The sequence below is a fragment of the Crocuta crocuta genome, unplaced genomic scaffold, assembly GCF_008692635.1.
Source record: "Crocuta crocuta isolate KB4526 unplaced genomic scaffold, BGI_CrCroc_1.0 scaffold139, whole genome shotgun sequence".
Lineage (NCBI taxonomy): Eukaryota > Metazoa > Chordata > Mammalia > Carnivora > Hyaenidae > Crocuta > Crocuta crocuta.
The window spans coordinates 4,227,178-4,251,003 of record NW_027533258.1 but is presented as its reverse complement, the minus strand read 5'-3'; positions in this window follow the sequence as shown (position 1 = coordinate 4,251,003).

Genomic DNA, 23,826 nt, shown 5'->3' with positions numbered 1-23,826 from the left:
ATCCTAAAGTTTTCTAGAAACGTTATCATCCTTTTCAATCTATATTGTTTCCCAAAGTATAAGGCACCTTGTATCGTATTTGGACATTGTAGGTTAGGTAACGTATTAAAGCCACTGATAGTATGAGGATCCCACAGACAGCACGAGGATTGGGTAAAGGTCAAGTACCACATGGGTTATCACCAAGGAACGGCCTCTCTACCTCACGACGGCTACGTCCCTCTCTGCCTCACTGTCAGACAGCATCTGGGCAACACAAAAGCCCTTTGCAACTGTACCTTGCCTCTAACACCCTGGGAAATGTCGACAAAAACGATGCATAGTCATGAGCCTGGAATTTATACCTATTTAAATTAGTACCAAGCTGACAAACTTTCTTTCTTTCTTTCTTTCTTTCTTTCTTTCTTTCTTTCTTTCTTTCTTTCTGTCTCTCTCTCTCTCTTTCTTTTCCTTCCTTCCTTCCTAGAAAAAAATCTATGAAACCAGACTGAGGAAAGATGACAAAGGAATTCTTCTTCTATTCTGGGCCCCAGTGCCAAATGGATCCAGAAACATCCCAGAAAGCAACCATTGAAAAGGTACCTCCGTGCCTTCAAAACAAAACCTGAGCAAAAGCCAAGACCTTTCCAGACTTTGCAAACAATGATTTTTTTTTTTTGTCTTTTCTTGAGGTTGGTTTGTCAAACTTTTGGCAGGTGGTGGGAGAGCAAATGCCATTGTAAATGATTCAGTCTTTCGGATATTGAAAACATGAAGCACCAACGGAATGAGTCTTATCTTAATATTATCTGACATTTATTTTAATTCTTACTTGACATTTTGGGATACAAGCTGTTGAGGGTCTTTCCTGCATTTCAATTTCTCGAGGCATTGTCTTGTGCTTCTTCCCCTGGATGGGGTCACATCTTCTCTAAATCTGGAGGGTCTTTGGTTTTAAGTAGCAGAAATATATCCAACCTTTAAAAAAAGGAAGGGGGATGTATTATAAGCGAAAGGGGATTTTACTCCTCCAGGGTATGGAAAGTGTTGACCCGAACTCATTAGCCTGGTGAAGAGTCTGGGATCAAAGTTAGAGAATGCCCAGCCTTCCCTGCCCCAGACCAGCAACACAAACCTTGTATCTCATCCTAGGTCTCCTCAAAGAGACTTCAAACATAGTTAGCTACTCAAAAGTAATTCACAAGTATGATTTCATAGAATTCCGTGACTGTGGGAAATAATAACTACCTCCCCTCGGATGGTCGCAGAGACTGGAGAAGGTGCTGGCTGGCTTGGCATCTGGATGACTCAAAAGGAGCACATAGTTGAGGAAATACCAAATTCAACAACAACAACAAATGACAAGTGGAACAAGATTAAGAAGATCTGAAGGACTGGGACATTGCCCCTAAAGGCTTTTCCAGTTAGATATCGCGACATCGTGACTTGATCTCTATCTCTCTGTCTACCGGGACCACCAGGCAGGCTGCTTGCAAACAAGGCAGAAAAAAAGCTGGGAAAAGGAAAAAGAGAAGAGCAACAGCTAGCCTACAATACTGTTCCATCCAAGTGGTGATAAAGAACTGCACGCTTCAGGGTCACATTTCTGGATGGCGGTTTTGCAACGAACAGCAAGCAGGTGCTTTAAATGTGCACATCATCCAGCAGAATTTCAGATGTGGAAACTGATTCTAAAGAAAAAAAATGGAGAAGTGAGTAAGCAATTAGCTGACCGAATTCAAACCACGGCATTCTTTATAAAAGTCAAAAACATTTTTAAAACGTCCTGTGGAAGTATAGTGGACATAATATATTAGTTTTCGGTATACAGCATGGAGGTTCGATAATTATATACATTACAATGTGCTCACATGCACTCAATGGGAGAATGTATTTGCAAATGATCTGTCCGATAAGGGATTAATATCCAAAATATATAAAGAATTCAACGCCAAAAAATAACCTGATTTATAAATGATGGAGGACCAGTGAATATTTTTTTTCCAAAGAAGAGCTGCAGATGGCCAACAGACGCATGGAAAGATGCTCAACATCACTCATCATCACGGAAATAAATGCAAATCAAAACCACAATGAGAAGGGCGCCTGGGTGGCTCAGTCGGTTACGCGTCTGACTTCGGCTCAGGTCACGATTTCGTGGTTTGTGGGTCCGAGCCCCACGTCAGGCTCTGTGCTGACAGCTCAGAGCCTGGATCCTGTTTCAGATTCTGTGTCTCCTTCTGTCTCTGACCCTCCGCTGCTCACGCTGTCTCTGTCTCTCAGAAATAAATAAAACATTAAAAAATATTTATTAAAAAAAGAAAACTACAGTGAGGCATCACGTCACACCTATCCGAATGGCCAGTATCAAAAAGACAAGAAGTAACGAGTGTTGGCGAGGATGTGGAGAAAAGGGAGCCCTCGTGCATGGTGGGTGGGAACGTACTTTGGTGCAGACACTGTAGAAAACAGTTTAGACGTCCCTCAAACAGAATAAAAAATTGAAAACAATCCAGATGAACCCTAACAGGGTATTCAATAAGCCCATTTAATGAAACTTAATGTAGCCATTAAAAATGGGTGGATCAGTCAGTTAAGCCTCCGACTTTTGCTCAGGTCATGATTTTGCAGTTTGTGAGTTCGAGCCCCGCCTTGGGCTCTGTGCTGATAGCTCTGGGCCTGGAGCCTGCTTTGGATTCTGTGTCTCCCTCTCTCTCTGTCCCTTGCCCACTTACAATCTGTCTCTCTCTCTTTCTCTCAAAATAAATAAACGTCTAAACATTTTCAAAAAACAGGTCAATTATAAGACGAATACAGTGAAACTTCTCTTAAGTGGGAGAATCCTTTGTAATGCAAATAACAATACCCTCTATTTCTCAATATGGGGCACCCTTGTTCCCTATAGGATGCCCTTCCTTCGCTTGCAGATGAAGTATCAGCGAATTCTACCGTTTCCAACAGAGTTACCCCCATAATCTTTTAATCGAGAAGAATTAAATTTTCTCGAAGTGGAGTTTGCGTTTCGAGGTGAAAAAAATCTTCCCCCAACCCCCCCCCCACTGTGATTGGGGATGCAGTTTGGGGGTTTCTAATTTCCTGTTGCCGCAACCTGCTAGTGTATGCAGGTTGAGGGCACCCAGCAGCCAAGGCTTGCTGGGTTTGGGAGGGTTAGAGGGGGCAGCCCCCATGTGAGCCAAGCCTACCGGGCCCCTGCGGAGAACAGCATTCAACTCCCTGGTTATCAGCACCTGCGCCTGCCTGAGTGTATTTCTTCTGAATAACTCCCAGGCCCTGGAAAGACTGCATTGGAAAAAATTCTTTATAGGTCAGTACTTCTATTTTTGACAGGTGAACTTCCTCTGACCTCCATGGAATTAAACTGGGCTAATGGTACATTCTGGGAAAAAAAAATTTAAACTGTTTCATTAACTGAGCTGAAAGAAGTATCGCCCTAATTCTTGACGTGCTAATGACGGCTGGCTCTTGAAGGTGTTAATTTTCAGGCTCCAGTATGGGAGCTGTGTTCAGAGATGCAACATTATTAGCCTTTCCCCCACCTCCTTTTGTTTCTTTGCTAGTCCTGATATTAGTTTACATTTGAATTTCTGCCTAAATGAGCAAAATCGGAATATATACTTTTAAAAATAAATACATGTTCGCTATTCGCCCCATCCGTTGTTACTCAGCACATTTTCACAAAACCTGAGAAGGCAACAGAAGGGCTTTCCTCTGGGAAGGGCAACGGACTGTATAGCTTTTATCCTGTATCTAAAAGCCTCTTTGTTTTAGGGAATATTTGGCTTTTCTTTACCTTGGGTGCTGATGGTTCCCCATTAAGTTTTTTTCATTCTTTGGTTTTTCTTTGTCTGTTTGCTTTTTAAATTTTTTTTTAGAGTTTATTTCTTTTGAGAGAGAGAGAGTACAAGCAGGGCAGGGGCAGAGAGAAGGAGAGACAGAATCCCAAGCAGGCTCCAGGCCATCAGCGCAGAGCGGGGTATGGGGCTTGAACCCACAAACTGTGATAATATGACCCAAGCCAAGAGTCCCACCCAAGTGCCCCGCATGCTTTATTTATTTTAATGCAAGAAGAAGAAGAAGAAGAAATGTAAATATCTTTTCTTTCATTCGTGGCCACATCGTGGATGCTTTTGAGTCTCACTCAGTAGGAATCACTTCCCAGATCACACCTCTATTTGCTAAGCATCTACTTTTCCAGAAGCAGTCAGTTTGCTTCATGTTCTTTTATCAAGACTGCTTCTAAAATCAGGAGGTTAGCAGGATGAGGACTTTCAGAGTCTCTAAAAAGAGCAGAGGGAAGAATTTTTGACAAGTGGAAGTAAAGAATAGTAAAGCTGCAACAAACATGGCAGTCAAGTGTAAGCACTTGATTTTAGCGTTTTGGAAACTGAGAAGTGAGAAGTTGGAGCCACCTGATCTGGTCTCATTGATAGATAATAGTCCAGACCAGAGTTTTCCCCGTCATTTAAAAACTGTACTTTTCACTTCCCCCTCCACCCAGTTTGATTAGACTATAGGTCCCAGGAGCTGTTGGGTATTGGCCACTGATGTTAGCCATGATCCAGTCTAGTTCAATCCCATTCAATCACAGATGGAATCTTATTACATGAAGGCATTGTCCGAGGGGGGTCGGAGGGGGGGATTGGGCAGCAGGGGCATCCCTGGTGGAAAGATTGGCCAGATCTGACAGGTCTTACCCGCACCAAGTCTGATCGCTCATCTGGAATATGGGAATGATCATGTGGTCTAGAAGGATCTCAACGAGAAATCGCATGGGCATAAGCAAAAGCTGTAGTCCTCTGTGGTTGCCCAATCAACAGTAGCTATTGCTACTCATACCTCCACTTGTAAAATAAATAAAACATAGTCCCTGCCTGTAAGGAGCTGAAAGTCAAATAAGACACACATTGGGCAATATGGCCCTAGAATGTCTGCCGCTGGGTTACTGAATTACTAGATCAGTGAGCAACTGGATGAGTGATAGTAGTTTTCTCTTCCCTCTTTTTCTATCGCAGACCCCCAGAGCGAGGAGGAGAAGAGAGAAGGGCCTGGGAATAGGGGAAATTACAAGACACACCCTAAATTTGTCTCATTAAAAACTCACCAGTAGGGGCGCCTGGGTGACTCAGTTGGTTAAGTGTCCGACTTCGATCAGGTCATGATCTCACGGTTCATGAGCTTGAGCCCTGAGTCGGGCTCTGCGCTGACAGCTCAGAGCCTGGAGGCTGCTTCGGATTCTGTGTCTCCCTCTCTCTCTGCCCCTCCCCTGTTTGCTCTCTCTCTCTCTTTTTCTCTCTCTCAAAGATAAATAAACATTAAAAAAAAAAAACCTCACCAGTGAAACATGAGACATTCTTCCTCCTAATTCATGAGCAAACCTCAGAATGTTTGGAGTTTAGCAAGAATGTAACGACTTCCTCAAATCCTTTGTGCTTGCATGTTACAGAGGAGTCCCTTCCTTCCATAGAAACAGCCTGTTGTAAAACCTAAATTTTACTGATAGGATTTTCTTACGTGACATACAAAGCAACACTTGCTGTTTTTTTGTTTTGTTTTGTTTTGTTTTTATTGCCTTGTGCCCTATATTGGGCAGAAATAACTGGCAATGAATTCCCAGTGATCGAATTTATTTTGGGTGATAGTGCTTTGACCGTCCCCTGCATTGGAAATGTGGTTTGCCGGTGCAGATGGCAACAATGTGGCCAGCGTCCTGGGAAGCTAGATATTGGAGGATATTCTCTGAGGCCACCTGAGTGATCGGGACCCCTATGACATTGCACGAAAGGATTAATTAACTGAACCAATGACCATAATGTGGGGGACTGAAATTGGAATTATGTGCCCACATGGGTTCATGAATCTTATTAGACGTCAGAGGGTCCCAAAAGTCTCAATGCAGCTTCATGCTTTAAAAACTTCAAAAATGTAGGGCGCCTGGGTGACTCAGTTGGTTAAGCGTTCAACTTTGGCTCAGGCCATGATCTCAAAGCTGGTGAGTTCGAGCCCCGTGTCGGGCTCTGTGCTGACAGCTCGGAGCCTGGAGCCTGCTTCAGATTCTGTGTCTCCCTCTCTCTGCCCCTCCCCTGCTTAAGCTCTGTCTCTCTCTCTCTCCAGAAAAAAACATTAAAAAAAGATTTGTAAACTTCAGAAATCTAAAACATTGTTTGAAACTTGAATCATTTATATGTGTAACTTATATACTTGCTTAATTTTGAAAAATTAGTTTTTAGTTTCAATGTTTTATGTTAGTAAATGGGTGCCGTCTTAAATCCGAGGGACGATGAAAAATGTTTATAAAGGTAATCAAGTTCGCAAAACCAGTGAAGCGTAGAAAATGTAAACAATAGGACTGTCAGCTTGAATTGTTGCAGGTTTGGAGTACTTGTGTATTTCAAGTTATTAAAACACTGAGATGTTTGGGGCATGACTGATCACAGGATGGTTATAGATATAGCGTATATACATCTATTTGTATGTATTTTATGTATATTCCCTACCTCTGACCTCTACAAAGCCACCATTCTCTCAAGTGCAAAGAACCCACTGAGTGCCCAGATTGGTTCCAGGTACTTCACACACAGACGTGCGCGCGCACACACACACACACACACAAAACAGGGTACCTCGGAGAAATGATCTCATCCTGAATAGGGAAAGAGCTAACACTAGGCAGGGAGAGATAAGGGAGCCCAGGGAAGCAGGCTACAGCTGCAAGTTGGACGTTGAAGACGTTGTGGGCTCTGGGGTGAGGGTGGGGGATAGGATGAAGGTATTCCAGACCCGCCCAGGGTGCCATGTATGGAGTCTCATAAATGTTCTGAGAAAGTCCCAATAAAAATCAGGGCCAGAAATCCTCAGCGGCTCCCCCATCGGGACCACTCTCCCTCTTGAGAGCCTGTACTTTCCTCAATAAACTCTATTGCTTTGCTCACTCTCTGTTGTCCCCGAGATTCATTCATTTGCTCCGTGACACAGGGACCAAGGTCTCTCCCACCCTCCAGTAACAATCTGAGGGGCAGGCAAGAAAATACAAGATGATCATGGAACACTGTGCCAGAAGCCAGGAAGAGTCTGAAGTATGAGGGGGAACATATCTAGAGGACCCTGAAGTCTGTTTAAAGGAGCCCATCGCCCAAAGCAGGAACAACTTGAACATTTAGATTGCTGTTACATAAGTAAGGAATTAATATCCAAAATATACAAATAATTCATACAACTCAATAGCAACAAACAAACCAACCAAAAAACAACCCAATAAAAATGGGCAAAGAACCAGAATATTTTTTCAAAGAAGACATGCAAATGGCGAATGGGTATATTAAAAGTACTCAATATCACTAATTATCAGAGACAGCAATTAAAACCACAATGAGATATTACCTCATACCTGTTAGGATGACTATGATCAAAAATACAGGAGATAGGGGCGCCTGGGTGGCTCAGTCGGTTAGGCGTCTGAGTCTTGATTTTGGCTCAGGCCATGATCTCCTGGTTTGTGATTTTAAGCCCTGCGTCGGAGTCTCTGCTAATAGCACAGAGCTTGTTTGGGATTCTGTCTCTCCCTCTCTCTGTCCCTCCTGTGCTTGCTCTCTCTCTCTCTCTCTCAAAAAAAAATATGTATGTATGTACATTTCCTACCACACACACACACACACACACACACACACACACACAACAGGGTATCTTGGAGAAATGACCTGATCTTAAATAAGGAAAGGGTTAACATTAGGCAGGAGAAATAATGTATATATAGTATTCATATTATATGTAAGTTATATATAAATACAGGAGATAAATTTTGACAAGGATGTGAAGAAAAGGAAACTTTTGTGCGCTTGTTGGTGGGAATGCGAAATGGTGCCTCCACTATGGAAAACGGTATGAAGGGCCTTAAGAAATTAAAACTAGAACCACTGTATGACCCAGCAATCCCACTTCTGGATATATATCCAAAGGAAACAAAATTACTATCCTGGAAAAATAAGTATCTATACTCTCATGTTTGTTGAAACATTGTTCACAATAATCAACGTATGGAAACAACATGAGTGTCCACTGATGGATAAAGGATCAAGAAGAAATGGGAAAGAAGAAAATCTTGCCATTTGCAACAACACGGATGAAAATGGAGGGCATTACGTTAAGTGAAACCAGCCCAGCGGAGAAAGACAAATACACAGCATTATTACATGTTGAATCTAAAATGAAAAAAAAAAAAAAAGTCAACCTCACAGAGACAGAGTGGAGGAGTGGACACCAGGGTCTGGGTGGGGTGGTCGGGGGAGGTGGGGAAAGTCAGCAAAAGAGTGTAAGCTTTCAGATGAGGAAGACCTCGGGAACTAATGTAGAATGTGGTGACTGTAGTCGATAACATTGCATTGCACAGTTTAAGTTTGCTAAGAAAGTGGAAGGTGAATGTTCTCATCAAAACCCAAACCTAAAGCGAGACCCAAAAGCAAGGGGTAAATCTGTGAGGTGTTGGATGTGTTAATCGACTTGGTGGGGGGAACACTTTCATAATGTGTGCATCTATCAAAGTGTCACGTGCGCGTTAAGTATCCTGCTGTTTTCCCTACAATTATACTTGAATAAAGCTGAAAAAAGCTGGCGACCTGAGATGGGTAACCAACTGAGCCACCCAGGTGCCCCGACTCTGTCCGAATTTTGATGGCTGTCCCAACCCTCTCTCTTCACGCTTTCTGATCCTATGTAGAAACACACATTATATTTAATTGTTGTGCCTCATTATGTTTTTCAATCTGGAATAGTTCCTTGGTCTTTCATTATCATGTCTTTGTCTTAAAGACCACAATCCCTTCGGGGTGCCTGGGTGGCTCAGTTGGTTAAGCTCTGACTTCGGCTCAGGTCATGATCTCACAGCTTGTGGGTTCGAGCCCCGCATGAGACTCTGTGCTGACAGCTCAGAGCCTGGAGCCTGCTTCGGATTCTGTGTCTCCCTCTCTCTCTGTCTATCCCCTGCTCGCACTCTTCTTCTCTATCTCTTAAAAATAATAAACTTTAAAAAAAAAAAAGAGCACCAGCCTGTTGATCTGTAAGAGAACCCTCAGCTTCGGTTCAGAGTTTACTCAGGCTCAGACTCTGGTCATGAATCTTTGGCAGGAATAGCACAGAAAGGATCTCAGCCCTTCTCTGTGCTGCTCATGAGGAACATAACGTCCATTCCGGCTGTGCTCTGGACTGAATGGTCTCAGAAAATGTGTTGAAGTCCTAACCCCCAATTTGATGGTATGATGAGGTAGAGGCTTTGGAAGGTAATAGTAGGTCTGGATGAAGTCATGAAGGTGGGTTCCTCATGATGGGATTAGTGTCCTTATAAGAAGCCACAGAGAGACTGGAGGGCCTCTCTTTCTCTCCGTCATGTGAGGATATAGCGAGAGGGCAAATATCTGTAAACCAAGAAGAGCAAGTGCTCTCACAAGACACCAAGTCTGCCAGCACCTTGAACTTGCACGTCCAGCCTTCAGAACTGCGAGATATAGATTGTTGTTTAAGCCCCCAGCTGTGGTGTTTTGTTATAGCGGCCCACAATCACCGGGGAGTGCTGCCATCATTAATCCTGGCCTTGATCACCTCATCGTGTTGGTGTGCTCCAGGTTTCTCCACCCCAAGTTCACTTCTTTCCTGTATTTGCCTAGAACTTTGTGGGGAGATATTTCTCTACTTATCTTCTTGGCTAGCTAGCTCCAAAGGCCACGCCATGTTTATTACCCTGAGGCAGAAGACGACATCCTGAGACTCCTTTGGCCACCTTGACGTTACAGCACGGTAGGTTTTGAGGACCACAGCTGAGGGACCATCCCTTTGAACTTGAACATCGCTGAGAGTCTCTTTTTCCCCACTGTGTTTCTGGGAAGAAAATTACCTAGTGTTGAATTTGGTGGACGCGTGCCCACGAATTCCTTTGAAGTCATCTGCTGGCCTTCCAGGAGGTAGATGTGACGAAATGGGGCCCCAGCTTTGAGGAGGATTTGTTTCACTTCGCTTCCAGGATTCTTCCCCTTTTACACACTGGTTAGATAGCCTTAAGCTACTGTCACTCATGGCTTCCCAGATACTGGGTCTTGTCACAAGATTGTTTTGCTTATCCTAATTCCTGACCTTTTTAAGTTGAGTTGAAGTTTTCTTTCTCAACACTGCAACAGCCCTCAGCTGTTTGAAGAGAACTCACTAGAAAATGTTTGTTTTTCATTAACTCGTTTCTCTCTATTACAGCCAACAGAAAAACAGAAGAGCAAAGAAGAAAGGGTGGGGGGTGTCTCTGTTCAATTAGCCTAATTGGACTTCCCGCTTCAGGACTCGTCCGGCTCTGGCAAATTCGCCACAGGTGACCCTTGGAAGAGCTGTGTTATCTGTCAATGCCTCGTTGGTTCATCTCTTCAGTGCCTGTTATGTTTTTAGGATGGGCTAGAGGCTCTCCCGCAGTGTGTTTTTAAAACCCTTATAGCAACACTGAAAGTTACGGGTTGTTAACCCCATTTAAAGACCAGGAAATTGAACTTTCAAGGGGTTTGGTAACGTGGTGAGGATTCCCCACGTGGGAAATGGTGGACCCAGCTTTGAATCCATGTGCACTGAGTTGTTTTCTGTTCTCAATGTCCATTTTGAAGACATTTGAGGTTTTGGTGTGTGGCTACTTTGGCCTGCAGAGCACAGGTATGGACAATAGTCCTTATGCCCCAGCCTGGGGCATTGGATTTTCACCCTGGGTATGGAGGCTAAAACATGAACTAAGCAGCCATTTCTTACTCCACTCTCCCATGTTTCCTATGAACACACTTCCCCTGGGGGGACAATATGGCACAGAGGGGAAGGTGAGAATTACACTAACTATAAATGCTACCATGACAGCATCACGCCATCAACATCCCCGTTTATATATAGCTTCTCGTCCATTTGAGAACTCAGGGAATATGAGAAAGGATGCCATGTCATATGGACTGGAAAGAAAAGTAAGCATCTTTCAGTTTATTTTCCTCTTTTTGGCAGAGGAGAGATAATCTGAGGCTGGAGAGGGGAAGATGTCCGAATTCCAAGGCCAACCAGTGTCATGGAAGCTCTGAGTCCAGATCTCCTGGTGTCAGGATTGAACATGGAGCAGGTAAAAGTAAATCTAGAGACTGGGGGGCAGGGTATAGGGTGAGGGATGGGATGATCTGGGAGCTCAGGGAATATTCTCTCACATTGTTTTCAGATCCCACACTCTTTCGCTATCAAAGTCAATAACAGATATTCAAGGGACTCAGAAGTCTCAGGGAAAGCTATAAAACACTTAGAAAATTAGTACATAAAATCAACCTATTGGCAGTGTCAGCACGAATGACAATGGATATTTATCTCCTTCAGAAACAACTATATTGAGGTATATTTCACATATCATAAAACTCACCCACTTCAAGTGCACAATTCAATGATTTATTGTACAGATATCGCCATAAAGCAATTTTAGAATATTATTATCACCCCGAAGAGATCCCTCATGTCCATTCACAGCAACTAGTATTTATTGAATGCTTATTACAGGCTTTACAGGTAGTGACTCTCTTCACAATACTCTGAGAGGGTCTAGTATTATCTTTCTCCTTCCACTCTTTCCCCCCAACCCTCACCTCCGGATTTTACCAATGAAGCAACTAAGTAACCGAGGCCAGGCAACTACCCAAGGTTACTGGGTGCTGGGTGCTGGGTGATTTTGGATAAGTTATCTGTCCAGAGTTTGAACTCAGCTTGACTTCACAGCCACTATGCTGCTGTCACATCCAGAAGGAAATCAAGCAGCCTTTTCCCAATCACATGTGCTGCTTTTGGAGGGGGGCAGTCCCAGCTCTCTTTCTTATTCTTTCTTTTTATATCTAGAAAGATATAGCGATTCTCTTTACATCATGAGTTGGTACGGAGAGCTGATTGACAGTGCCAGACTGCATCTTCCGGAGTGTGATTCTTTTAGGGAAGGCCTGGGCTTATGTAGAGAAAGGAGAACAGAGCAATGCAGTGCCTGTTAATGGTAAATGCTGGAAGCTGTAACTTGTCATATACCCAGGGAGTCAGTGTATCTTACAACAAGGCCAAAGAGTATATATATATGGTGGAGAAAGAGATAGGAGACCAGCCCATCTCAGTGCCTAGAGTTGGCTCCATAGGAACGCCTTCTAGCGGTGAGCATTACGTTGGAAGGTGCTTAGTAAGATGCCCTGGAAAGGGGATGGGATCTACACAGAATTCAGATCAATCCACTTGTCTGGATAGATCTCACCTTTACATAAGTCTCTGGGGAGAGTTCAGCTAAGCTACTCCACAGCATCGCTACCTCCACATCCATTTTGTGTGGTCACATGGTCTGCAAGGACCTTAAACTGGCACTAGCCCCTCATGCAGGTGCATGCCTTAGATAGCAGCCCACAGAGTCATCAGTAAATGTACGTTCCGGATAGGATTCCCCCAACCTTGGTGATCAACAGTCTCCCCCATCTCCCAGGGCCTTTCTCTTGTGCACCCCTTAGATAAGACCCCCCCATGGAGCGTACCCAAACCCTGACCTTTTTGGTTTCACTTGACCAATCTGGTCTTAGCTCAGGTACCCCAAAGCACTCCACTCACAGACCTTATTAAGGCATGTACATACCCGGTTCTGTCCCTCTCTGTCTGCACCTGCCTTGACTTCCCCATGAAGCCCCTCACGGCATGCTGTGTCCTTTCTCCAGGACCTGGCAGTCATAAGCTTCTCTACTGCAATTCCCCTGGGGTCTTCTGTTGAACCAGGCTCACCATCCAGCATCCCAGAGTTCATTTAACAAATGTCAACTTAACAAAGTCCTAACAATCTCAGAGGAGCGGACCCCTGAGAATGCTCTTTTCCGGGCTCCAGGAAAAAGTTTCTGGTAGATAGTTGATCCTCGTTGGGATATAAGAAAGCATAACCTCAACCAAACAGGAACGAGATGTCACGAGGAGACAGTCGTCGAACCTGAAAAGGTAACAAGAAGAAACTTAAAGGTCGAGGGCTGAGCTGAGGAAAAGGGGCAAGGAAATCTAAACATTCAGGTGCAGAGGGAAAATCCACGTGGGATGATACACAGAGCCGAGTGACATGAAGGTAGAGCGAATCCTCACGTAATGAACTTGATGGAAACTATGGAGGACAATACGCTTTGAAGACAGAGAATAGAGGCTAGAATTTAAGAATTAATACGTTTCTGATGAATACAATAAGCGGTACAGTCGATGAGTAATTAAACACACATAGCTACATGCATGTGCACTACATTTTATTTTTATTTTTCTATGAAAGCTCTGCAGATTAAGAGACTTTACTATATTATATTGGCGAAAAATGTGAAAACACCTAGAAATGCCAGAGCAAAACTTTTCCGTATATAGACAATAAAAAAGTCTATAAATATTCAGTAAAAAAAAACAACAACAATGGGCAAATCAAACACAATGGAATACAAATCTGGTGAGTTTTGGATTTCTTCGGTGTTAGATCAAATGGCAAATAAATAAGAGAATTTAAAAAAACAATCGAAGAGAAAAACCATTGGGTAAACTCTAGTTTACTTGCCACTTTTTCTTTCTTTTCTAAAAATGTTTTTAAAGTTTATTTATTTTTGAGAGAAACAGAGCAAGAGCAGTGGAGGAGCAGAGAGAGAGGGAGACAGAATCGGAAGCAGGCTCCAGGCTCTGAGCTGTCAGCACAGAGCCCAACACAGGGCTTGAACCCACAAACCGTGAGCACATGACCTGAGCCGAAGTTGGATGCTTAACCGACTGAGCCACCCAGGCACCCCAGCCACTTTTTCTTTCATGTGTGAGACCAATAAAAAGATTCCCAAATTGCCAAGGGCTTAAAGAAAATACTCCCAGGATGTATCTGTGGAAAAAAATATTACTTGAAAATTCATTCCATGTGAAATGTGGAGCAAAATTAGACCTCAAGCCCAGAAAATTCTGTATAAGAGACCTGTGGCAAGCATTACAACAGTTAAATGTGGAATCAATTCCAAATATTTGCTAAAATAATAATTTTAGAGCCAACATTTATTTAGTGCCTACTGTATGCCAGGCACTGCGCTAAGTGTTTATGAGTCTGCTTATTTATGAAACTTAATGCAGATATCAAAAATTACTGGTCAAATAAGAGGTGTTTAATATAAAAATAATATTGTAACAAGGACAATCTGGGCCTAAATCTTCCGATTATATCATTAACCCAATCAGTGAGGGGAGAGAGAAATAAAGATGTTCAGTTCCTCAATGTACATAGGAAAGAGCGTGGAATACAGAAGATTAATTCATTTTTATTTACTTTCATAATTAAAGCCATAGAGTACATACCTTTACATATACAAATGTACCTACATATGTATACACACACAGAGGTTTGTAGAATACACCCAAAGTCAAAAATATACATATATTAAATGATAAACTGACAGATTGGAATCGATTTCTCTGACAAAAATGGCAGGAAAAATTTATTATAAATTTGGTTACAAACCAATTAGAGAAAAAGAAACAAAGCAACGTGTGGAAATAAAACAGATCCAGGACTCTGAGCAAGCAACTGAGAATCGAGATGCATAAAAACCATTAACTTCTTAAGTAGCTTTTAAAAAGTGCAAATCGGAACAGCACAGGCGCACAGTGGTGAATCCATCAAACTGGCAAAAACTCAAAAGAATGATAATCCCTTGGTGGTGGCGACGACAGAGGGAGAGGGTCCTTTAATATACTGCCAGGGAAGTGTAAATTGGTAAATCGGTACCCCTCTGGAGGGGGATTTGGGAGCAGACATCAAAAACTTTCCAAATTCCGATGCCTTCTGACTCCAGAGTTTCATCTCCGAAAGATATACTCAGTGTGGCCTCAGAGACTTAACCCCATGATGGGAAGACCTGTCCTCGGGCAGGGGCTTCTCGTTTGGAACGGAGGAGGATATTCTGGCCAGCATGAGGAGTGCAGCGGCTGGAGAGCTTCTGGAATGTTCGATTCCCTGCCCGAAATGGAGCGTAGGAACCGTAGGCACCCGAGAGCCTCTCGCCCCTGCTAAAAGGGGTCCCTCGGTTGCCCGCATCTGTCTCTGGTTTATTTGCTGCTGCTACCACGGAGATTTTTCGAAAGTCTTGTGTCAAGATGGGCCAGGCTCGGAGTCACAGCAAACCACCCAGGGACTCAGGTGGGTGTGCTGCTGGCCTCCGGTATTGCAGTATGTTCCTCCTGACATGGCTGTTTCTAGACCCAAATGTAGGCTGGAGAGAATCCTCCCCGCCCCCTCGAAGTCCATGTCCCCTGAGAAGGCCCAGGTACCTGGAGAGTCCCATCCAATCCACCTACTGCGACGAACAGGAATCAGGTGTCTGGATGGTTTCTCAGTTTGTGGCTCACCACAGCCCTCGTGGTGGGGGGTGGCCTCCAAATCTGGCAAGGTGCTTTAGGTCCTGGGGATGCCCCCCCCAACCCAATTACCATTAGACCCACAATAGTAATTAAAAAGACATGCCTTCAGGGGCGCCTGGGTGGCTCAGTGGGTTGGACGTCCAACTTCAGCTCAGGTATGATCTCATGGTTTGTGGGTTTGAGCCCCACGTCCGGCTCTGTGCTGTCAGCATGAGTCCCACTTTGGATCTTCCGTCTCCCTCCCTCTCTGCACCTTCCGCATGCTCTTTCTCAAAAATAAATCCACATTACAAAAAAAAAAAAAAAAAAAAAAAAAAAGAAGTAAATCTGTGTTTGGTTTACATTCAGGGTAACAGTTCAAGGTGAAGCTCTCTTTTATCTGGGTTCTGTTAACCTGCAAAGGGGCAAGCAATGCCTTCTCACAGGTCCACAGAGCTTTGCAGTTTATAAATTGCTCTCACGCGTCTGATTAGACGAAAAGCAAATTGCAACTATGTTGGGCTGTGCGTGTGGGGTTTATGGGAAAGGCTGCTGGTGGTGGAGATATAATCATGGATACGATGATGCACATGAAATTGAGGGAGTCGGTCAATACTTTGGGCTGTTGTTTTTGAACACTTACAATGTGCTGACCTTGGCATTCTGCACTGCAGGGGGCTAGAGGGTAAAGAACCTACAGTAGGTGACCCCCCACTCACTGGCAGGGGTGGGAGTAACTACATAAGAAATAGCTATAATTTAGCATCATAAGTAGGACAGCAGAGATCAGAATGAAAGCACCAGACATCAGGTATGAATCAAAGGGCACCATGATCCGGCCGAAGTTTGGTAAATTGGCTTGTTGTGCACATGGACATAATTCCGAGTGATAATGAAGGCATTTCCGTACCAAGAACTGAAGTCCGTCACTTATCATCTATTAGGAAATTTCCAGTAACTCGATGTTCTCTCCTGCCTGTGTTCCCTGGGGGCTCTGCTATGCATTATAATCCATTATCCTTTCTTTTCCTGAATTAGCGTGTATGGAGCAAGGGAGCATTCTCGAAGACCGTACCCCAATAAATAGTGTTCCCAGTGTGCATGGCAGGTTGTGAAGGGGCTTGGGGGGACTTTCTCTAGGGCTTTCCATGACACAGCTCTGGGGATGGGGACCCCAGTATGGCTAATCCAAGGAGACAACGCTAGTTGTCTCCTTACTTGTCTCTAAGTGAGGGAGTTCAGGCTGTCACATTTCTTTTTTCTGATGACAAAAGACCTTTAGGGACTCTGTACCAAAAATTTACCTTCGATCCCAGCCAAGAGGAGACCGTGCACTCTGACATGGGACAACTTGATAAGAAATACCTGTGATTAGTAGATTCCCGGGGGCAGGGGGGTTGTATTAATGAGACCAAGTTGGTTGGTTCAGCCTCAGGAGGGCCTTCTAAGGTCCCAGGGAAATGGGTGGTAAGCCTGGCAGGGCAACTGTCCGTCCGGTGCCCACTGGGGACACCAGGAGAGCCAAGTGCATGAAATGGAATGAGCCAGCAGAGATACAGCCTTCTCCCTCGGAGACGGATACAACCCCCACACCTAGGGTCGCCGTGTCCGGCTCAGAAACGCCACAGAGACCGACGCTTTGAAGCTTTGGTTGTTGACAAATACAGAGAAGTAAACGTCCACCTACAGAGTGCAAGGCAGATCACTGCGGGCTAAAAAATACCTAATGAGAACCCAAGGGCTAGGCTAGTCAGACTGAGATGTTCTTGTTTAGAGCCGGCAAACAAAGTAAGTGAGCAAAGGTCTGTCTCATTTGCGCAGGTGAATTGCTATTGTGTAAATATCAGATCCGTTTCCGTATTGCGTAATTATCAGATCCATTTCTGCATTCCCAGAGCCTCTTTATGCCTTTGTGCCTTGTAGTGGGAATGGAATCTACGAGGATCCGCCCCTTGGGGAGTAACAGGTGACACCACAGTAGAGTTGCCTCACAAGGTCACTTTATTTGTACAAACAAGGAGATCCCTGGGAAATAATTTCCAAGGCCGTGACTCCCCAAACAAGGGAAAGCAGGGCTCCTTTTATTAGGGCTAGGGATGAATGTTCAGAAGGGGATTTTGACATTATAAAGAGGCTGAGGCACTTTCTGGCACGTTCTGATTGATCTGGGCAGGCGTCTTCCTCAAATATTTCTTTTTCTGTTCCAGCAGCAGTTTGTTAGTTAATTTCTAAAAGGGAAGATTGACAGTTGGCCAGGAACCTCTAAGAGTTTCCTGAGTTAAGGGGGTCCAGGTGGGTGACAAGGTGCCTAGCAACATCAGTTTCTTTTCTCCAGAAAATCTTTACCACTTGTGCACCGACTGCTGCTGGCTCTGTGTTCTCAAAGGGGCTTAATACAATCGCTTAATTGTATTTCTGCCCCAGGTCTTTTATTTATTTATTATTTTCATTATTATTTTTAAAAGTTTATTTATTTTTGAGAGAGAGAGAAAGGGCATGAGTAGGGGAGGGGCAGAGAGAGCAAGGGAGAGAGGGAGACAGAGAGAGAGAATCTCAAGCAGGCTCCATGCTGTCAGCACCGAGCCCCACACAGGGCTTCAACTCACAAACCGTGAGATCATGACCTGAGCTGAAAGCAAGAGTTGGACACTTAACCCTAGGTGCCCCAGTCTGCCCTGAATCTTTTAAAAGACAAGGATTTGCTCTTTTTGTTATTGTTTAAGAAAACGAAAAGAGGAGCGCCTGGGTCACTCAGTCGGCTAAGCATCTGACTTCGGCTCAGGTCATGATCTCACAGCTCGTGGGTTTGAGCCCCACATCAGGCTCTGTGCTGAGAGCTCAGAGCCTGGAGCCTCCTTTCGATTCTGCGTCTCCCTTCCTCTCTCTCTCTCTGCTCTTCTCCCACTCGTGATCTCTCACTCTCAAAAATTAATAAAACATTAAAAATTAAAAAAAAAAAGAAAATGAAAAGAATGCATTATAATGAGCAAATACAGATAATCAAAAAGAAGAAAACCCATCGAGAATATCACTGTGATGTATTTCTTTCCAGCATTTTGCTTCAGTGTTTGTGCATACACATTGCATGTGTATACACATGAGACAGACGCACCCATTTCTTCCCTTTGGGGTGCAACCTCCCCCGTGCCCCGTGTTAGCTGGGCACGGCTGTACCTTTTTGAGTGGGTGTGACGGCTTCTGCCAGCTGCCAGCCCCTACTACAATTTCCACCCCACTTCCCAAGCTTGCTTTGTCCCCAACCCCTGTGATGCTGAGCGAGAAGGTATTTCTAGGCTTTTGTCTCCTTGCCCTCTGGCCTGATCTTCTTCGGACCGCTAACCACTCAGAGGCTGTCCTCTGCAAGAGCTGCTCTGTTATTTTCAAGTTGCTACATCCCCTTGTTGGACGTTTGAAATACTGCCTCCCTTGGGAGAGAATGGTCTGGTTCCGCCTTAAACAAACAAGAAAAATTGTTAACGTTCATTTGTAAAAAACTTATCTGTTATTGTAAATGTCAGAGAGTTGAGTACAGGAGGAAGGCAGCAGAAGCCATTTGCCTGCAAATGTTATCTTGAAAGATAGGTGGTTGTCCGTTTCGGTGGGCGCCTGGACAAATTTAATTGAGTCCAGACTTGTAGGGTAGCATGACCCTGTGTGAGGGAGCAGCCGAGGGCTCCCAGCCTGACTGTCCTGTCCAAGCACGAGAAAGTTCATGAAACTCTTCCAACCTCCTTTCCCACCACTGCAGACCGCCCTGTAGCAGTGGTTGCTGAGGCTGATTGCAATGTACCTGAGACTCAGAAAGTGCTAGAACACAGCAGACCCCCAGGAAGCTGGCTTTACCTCTTCTCTTCCTGCTCCCTCCCCCCACACCCTAGCTGCCTCCTCCCTCTACCCTCTCTCCCTCTCCCTCTGCCCTGTTCTCCATCTGTGATGGAGTTTGCGATTCTGTCTCCTTCTTTCTCTGCCCTTCCCCTGCTAGCTCTCCGTTTCTCTCAAAGTAAATAAAAATAAACTTGATAAAATACACATAACAAAAGGGAACACTTTTATCATTTTTAAGCATATAGTTCCGTGACATTTCGAGGACATTCGCAAGGTATTGTGAGACCATCTCCGGGACTTTTTATTTATGCCTAGGAGACTCTGTACCCATTAAGCACTAACGCTTTATTCTCCTCTGCCTCCAACCCCAGCCTTTAATCCACTTCCTATGAAGTTGGCCACTGCAGGTGCCTCACATAAGTGTAATAACACGTGATGATGTAATGATCACTGGCAGTATTTGTCCTTGTGGGTCGCCTTATTTCACTTATTCAACCTGGCTCAGAAAAGCTCAAAGTGCACCAGTCTGTGGTTGGCAGGATGTCTGAATGTGGAACAGAGAAGCACATCGAGGAGCTGGTCTCACACAGCATTCTCTGTGTGAGTCAGCTTCATCTCCTGCCCCCAGAAATACCAGTTCTCCCACCAGCACCCTATGACAGCATCCAGCAAGGAGTGAAGTAATTACATCCTGTGTCCCTGCCCAGAGGTTGAATGTCCTTACCATTCCTCAGAAGACACTAGGGTTCATTGACCCAACAATTTAAATCATTAGCAATTAAGGACGTAAGCTCTTTTCCTCCGAACTGTCTGATCTGTGAAGTATGAGGTGAAAATCTGGCTGGCTGAGGGGACAATGACTCTGCTTCTCAATAATGAATGACCCCAGAGCCAAAAGATTTCATGTCTTCAAATCCCAGGGGACTAAGCTTCAATAGATGCATTACATGCATCTTCACAGACCTCCCCAGAGCTAGCAAGGTGATAAAAGGGTGAAGAATTCCCTTTCATCATCCAAAAGATCCATAGGAAACTGTGAGTCCCTTCCTCCAGAAAGGAGAAGGAAGGATAATGTGACATTTATGCATGCCATTTGTGAAAGTACAGGTGGCCTCTCGTCAATATGCCAGAAAAATCAGGAAAAAAAAATCCTGTGATAGCTTTGGAGTCCTTACTTCTTACCTGACTAAGCTATGTGAGAAGAACATTCTAGGCAGAGGTATATGCATTCTGAGGGGTCTCTATTGAAAAATCATGAACTCTCTCTCTTAATTCCTGTCTTTAAAATTTTTTTAATGTTTATTTATTTTTGAGAGAGAGACAGAAAGATGGCGAGCGGGGATCCTAAGCAGGCTTTGTGCTGACAGCACAAAGTCCAATGTCAGGTTTGATCCCACAAATTGTGAGATCATGACATGAGCCTAAATCAAGAGCCAGGCACTTAACTGACTAAGCCACACAGACACCCCTGGTAATTCTACTTTTAATTTCTTAAGGAGCCTCCGTACTATTTTCCACATTGGCTGCACCAGTTTGCATTCCCACCAACAGTGCGTGAGGGCTCCCTTTTGTCTACATCCTCGCTGACTCTTACTGTGTTTTGTGGTTTTGATTTTAACCACTCTGACAGGTATGAGGTGATATCCCATTGTAGTTTTGACTTGCATTTCCCTGATGGTGAGTGATGTTGAACATCTTTTCACGTGTCTGTTGGCCATCTGGATGTCTGCTTTGGAGAAATCTCTGTTCATGTCTTCTGCCCATTTTTAACTGCATTATTTTGATGTGGAGTTGTATACGTTCTTTATATATTTTGGATACTAACCCTTTGTCAGATACATCATTTGCAAATATCTTCTCCCATTCAGAAAGTTGTCTTTTAGGTTTGTTGATTGTTTCCTTTGTTGTACAGAAGCTTTTTGTTTTGATGCAGTCCCAGTAGTTTATTTTTGCTTTCATTTCTCCTGCCTCAGGAGACATATCTAGAAAGGTGTCGTTACGGTCAATGTCAGAGTAATTATTGCTTGTGCTCTTTTAGGATTTTTGTGGTTTCAGGTTTCACATTGAAGGCCTAATCCATTTCGAGTTTCTGTTTGTGAATGGAACAAGGAAGTGATCCACTTTCATTCTTTTGCATGTAGATGTCCAGGTCTCCCAACAACCAATTGTTGAAGACACTGTCTATTTTTCCCCTTGCATATTCTTGCCTCCTCTGTCAAAGGATTAATTGACCATAACATCATGGGCTTATTTCTGGGCTTTCTGTTCTGTTCCATTGATCTGCGTGTCTATTTCTGTGCCAGTACCCTACTGTTTTGATTACTTTGGCTTTGTGATATCCCTTGAAATCTGGAATTGTGACACCTTCAGCTTGGTTTGTATTTTTCAAGGTTGCTTTGGCCACTCGAGTCTTTTGTGATTCCATACAAATTTTAGAAGTGTTTGCTCTCATCCTGTGAAAAATGCTATTGACATTTTGATAGGGATTGCATAAAATCTGTAGATTGCTTTGGGTAATAGGGAAGCATTGCTCTTTCTTGAGCAAAGACTCAGTACAGGGCCTAGGGCCCTCTTTAGGGACAGGGCTGACTTCTGGGAGCAGCCAGGCTAAAGTATGGGCAAGGCTCTTACCACAGTGTTCGGGCTGTGTGGAACCTCACAGTTGTCAGTCACTTGCCCAACGAAGGCCATGAAACTAGTGGGTAGCAGAGTGAGCAGTTAAGCTCAAGTGCTGTGATGGAGCTCGGAAACATGCCCCATGCTTCCTCCGAGGACATGTTTCTAGCATCAGCCCTTTCTTGCTCCCAGAGCTTACACCGCTGTCTTCCTTCCCTGTCTTCATGAGGATCAGCTCAACCTGTTGCTTCCATACTTCAGGGTCAGAAATCCTACCTAATACAAGTTCCCTGAACTCCCAATTTCTCCTTTTCTGCAATCCCAGCCCAGCGAAAGAATATTAGAGCCCTTGGTCCTAGGGAATCCTTTTTTTCTCCTTACCTCCATATTTACCCAGACCTCCTTCATCTCCCAAATATTTGTGTCTAGGTTGGTCTGAGCATCGCATTTGGGGGACCCAGTGGCAATGGGATAAACTTGCTTGGCTGTGTTTTATCAACCTTAGATCTTAGTACCATCTCTTAGTACCAACTGGCCTCTGCTGCCCTAACACAAAAATCAGCCCTTTTTTTGGTGAAAAGGGGACAACAGGAAAAAAAGAGAATCCCACAGTTAAAACCAGGCCATTTATCTCACCAACAGTACATTTTGTAAAGATGTATAAAAAGGTTTGAGCCATTACACACACACACACACACACACACACACAACATACACACACACACACACACGACTTCATCAGGGATCACCCAGCAAGTTTTCAAACCATCAAAAAGAGAGGGAGGCCAATTTGGCACTTTCTGGATCCTGTCTTTTATAGGGGTTGAGGTGTGAATGTAAAATGTCTGTATATTTTCCAACATCTGCTTAAAGTGTCAAGCAGGAATTACACTCCCGAACTTCGGAGTGTGAAGTCTGTATCTGAAGCCCAGGGAGAGCTTGGAGCATCAGGTGCTAGAACTCTCCAGAGCCACCTCTAAGGAGGTAGGATTGGGTCAATGCCTAGTCTCAGAGCCCCGTTCTAGGGGGAAAGAAGGCTAGAAGGGGTGCATGGGGACATCGGACATGGGAGGCACAGGGGCAAGTATTCGCAGGTGCCATCCACTTTGATTTTTATAACCCTATGAAGTTGGCTGTGTAGTCTTCATTTCAAGGTTAAGAAAAGTGATCGGAGGGCTGGGTGGCTCAGTTGGTTAAGTTGGCTCAGGTCATGATCTCACGGTTCGTGGGTTCGAGCCCCACGTCAGGATCTGTGCTGACAGCTCGGAGCCTGGAGCCTATCTTCAGATTCTCTGTCTCCCTCTGTCCCTGACCCTCCCCTGCTCATCTGTCTCTATCTCTCTCTCAAAATAAATTTTAAAAAAAAATTAAAAAAAAAAGAAAAGTGAAGTTCACCGTAAGTCAGATTTCTCAGCCACAGGAAGGAATTTCTCATTGTCACGTGGCTTCCGGCCACCATTCAGCGCTCACCTGAAATGTCCCTTCCTTGGAGGGTCTTCCCTGACCAGCTGAAGGAGTCTATACTGCTTCTTTACTTTCCAGGTCATTCTCTCCGAGTGTTCAGCAGATGGTTATCGAATGAACGAGGGTGTGTGCAGAAACTAGAATTAGGTCTGTTCAGCTGGAGACCATGTCTGCCTCCAATCCAGAAGCCCTCAGCTTTTCTGGGGTCACATCTGAGGGTCCATGAGGAGGGTGATTTCAGACCTTTAGATAGAAACACTGCTGTCAGCCCATTAAAAATCAACGCCTCCTTTCCAAGGATCGGGAAACCAGGCGCAGTGTTTTCAATTCTTCGCAAGAGACCCAGGAACCAAATCCCATTCCACTACACAAGAGGGAGTTTGAGGTCAGACTCTTGGTATATCATGAACATGGATCCCACACCCACAACTCCCTCACTAACCTTGTCCAGAAAACTTAGCTCAGTCTCAAAGGCTGATTCAGAGGAGGGGAGTGAGAACTCTCCTCTCCCTGTCAGATTCTGTTCTTGGC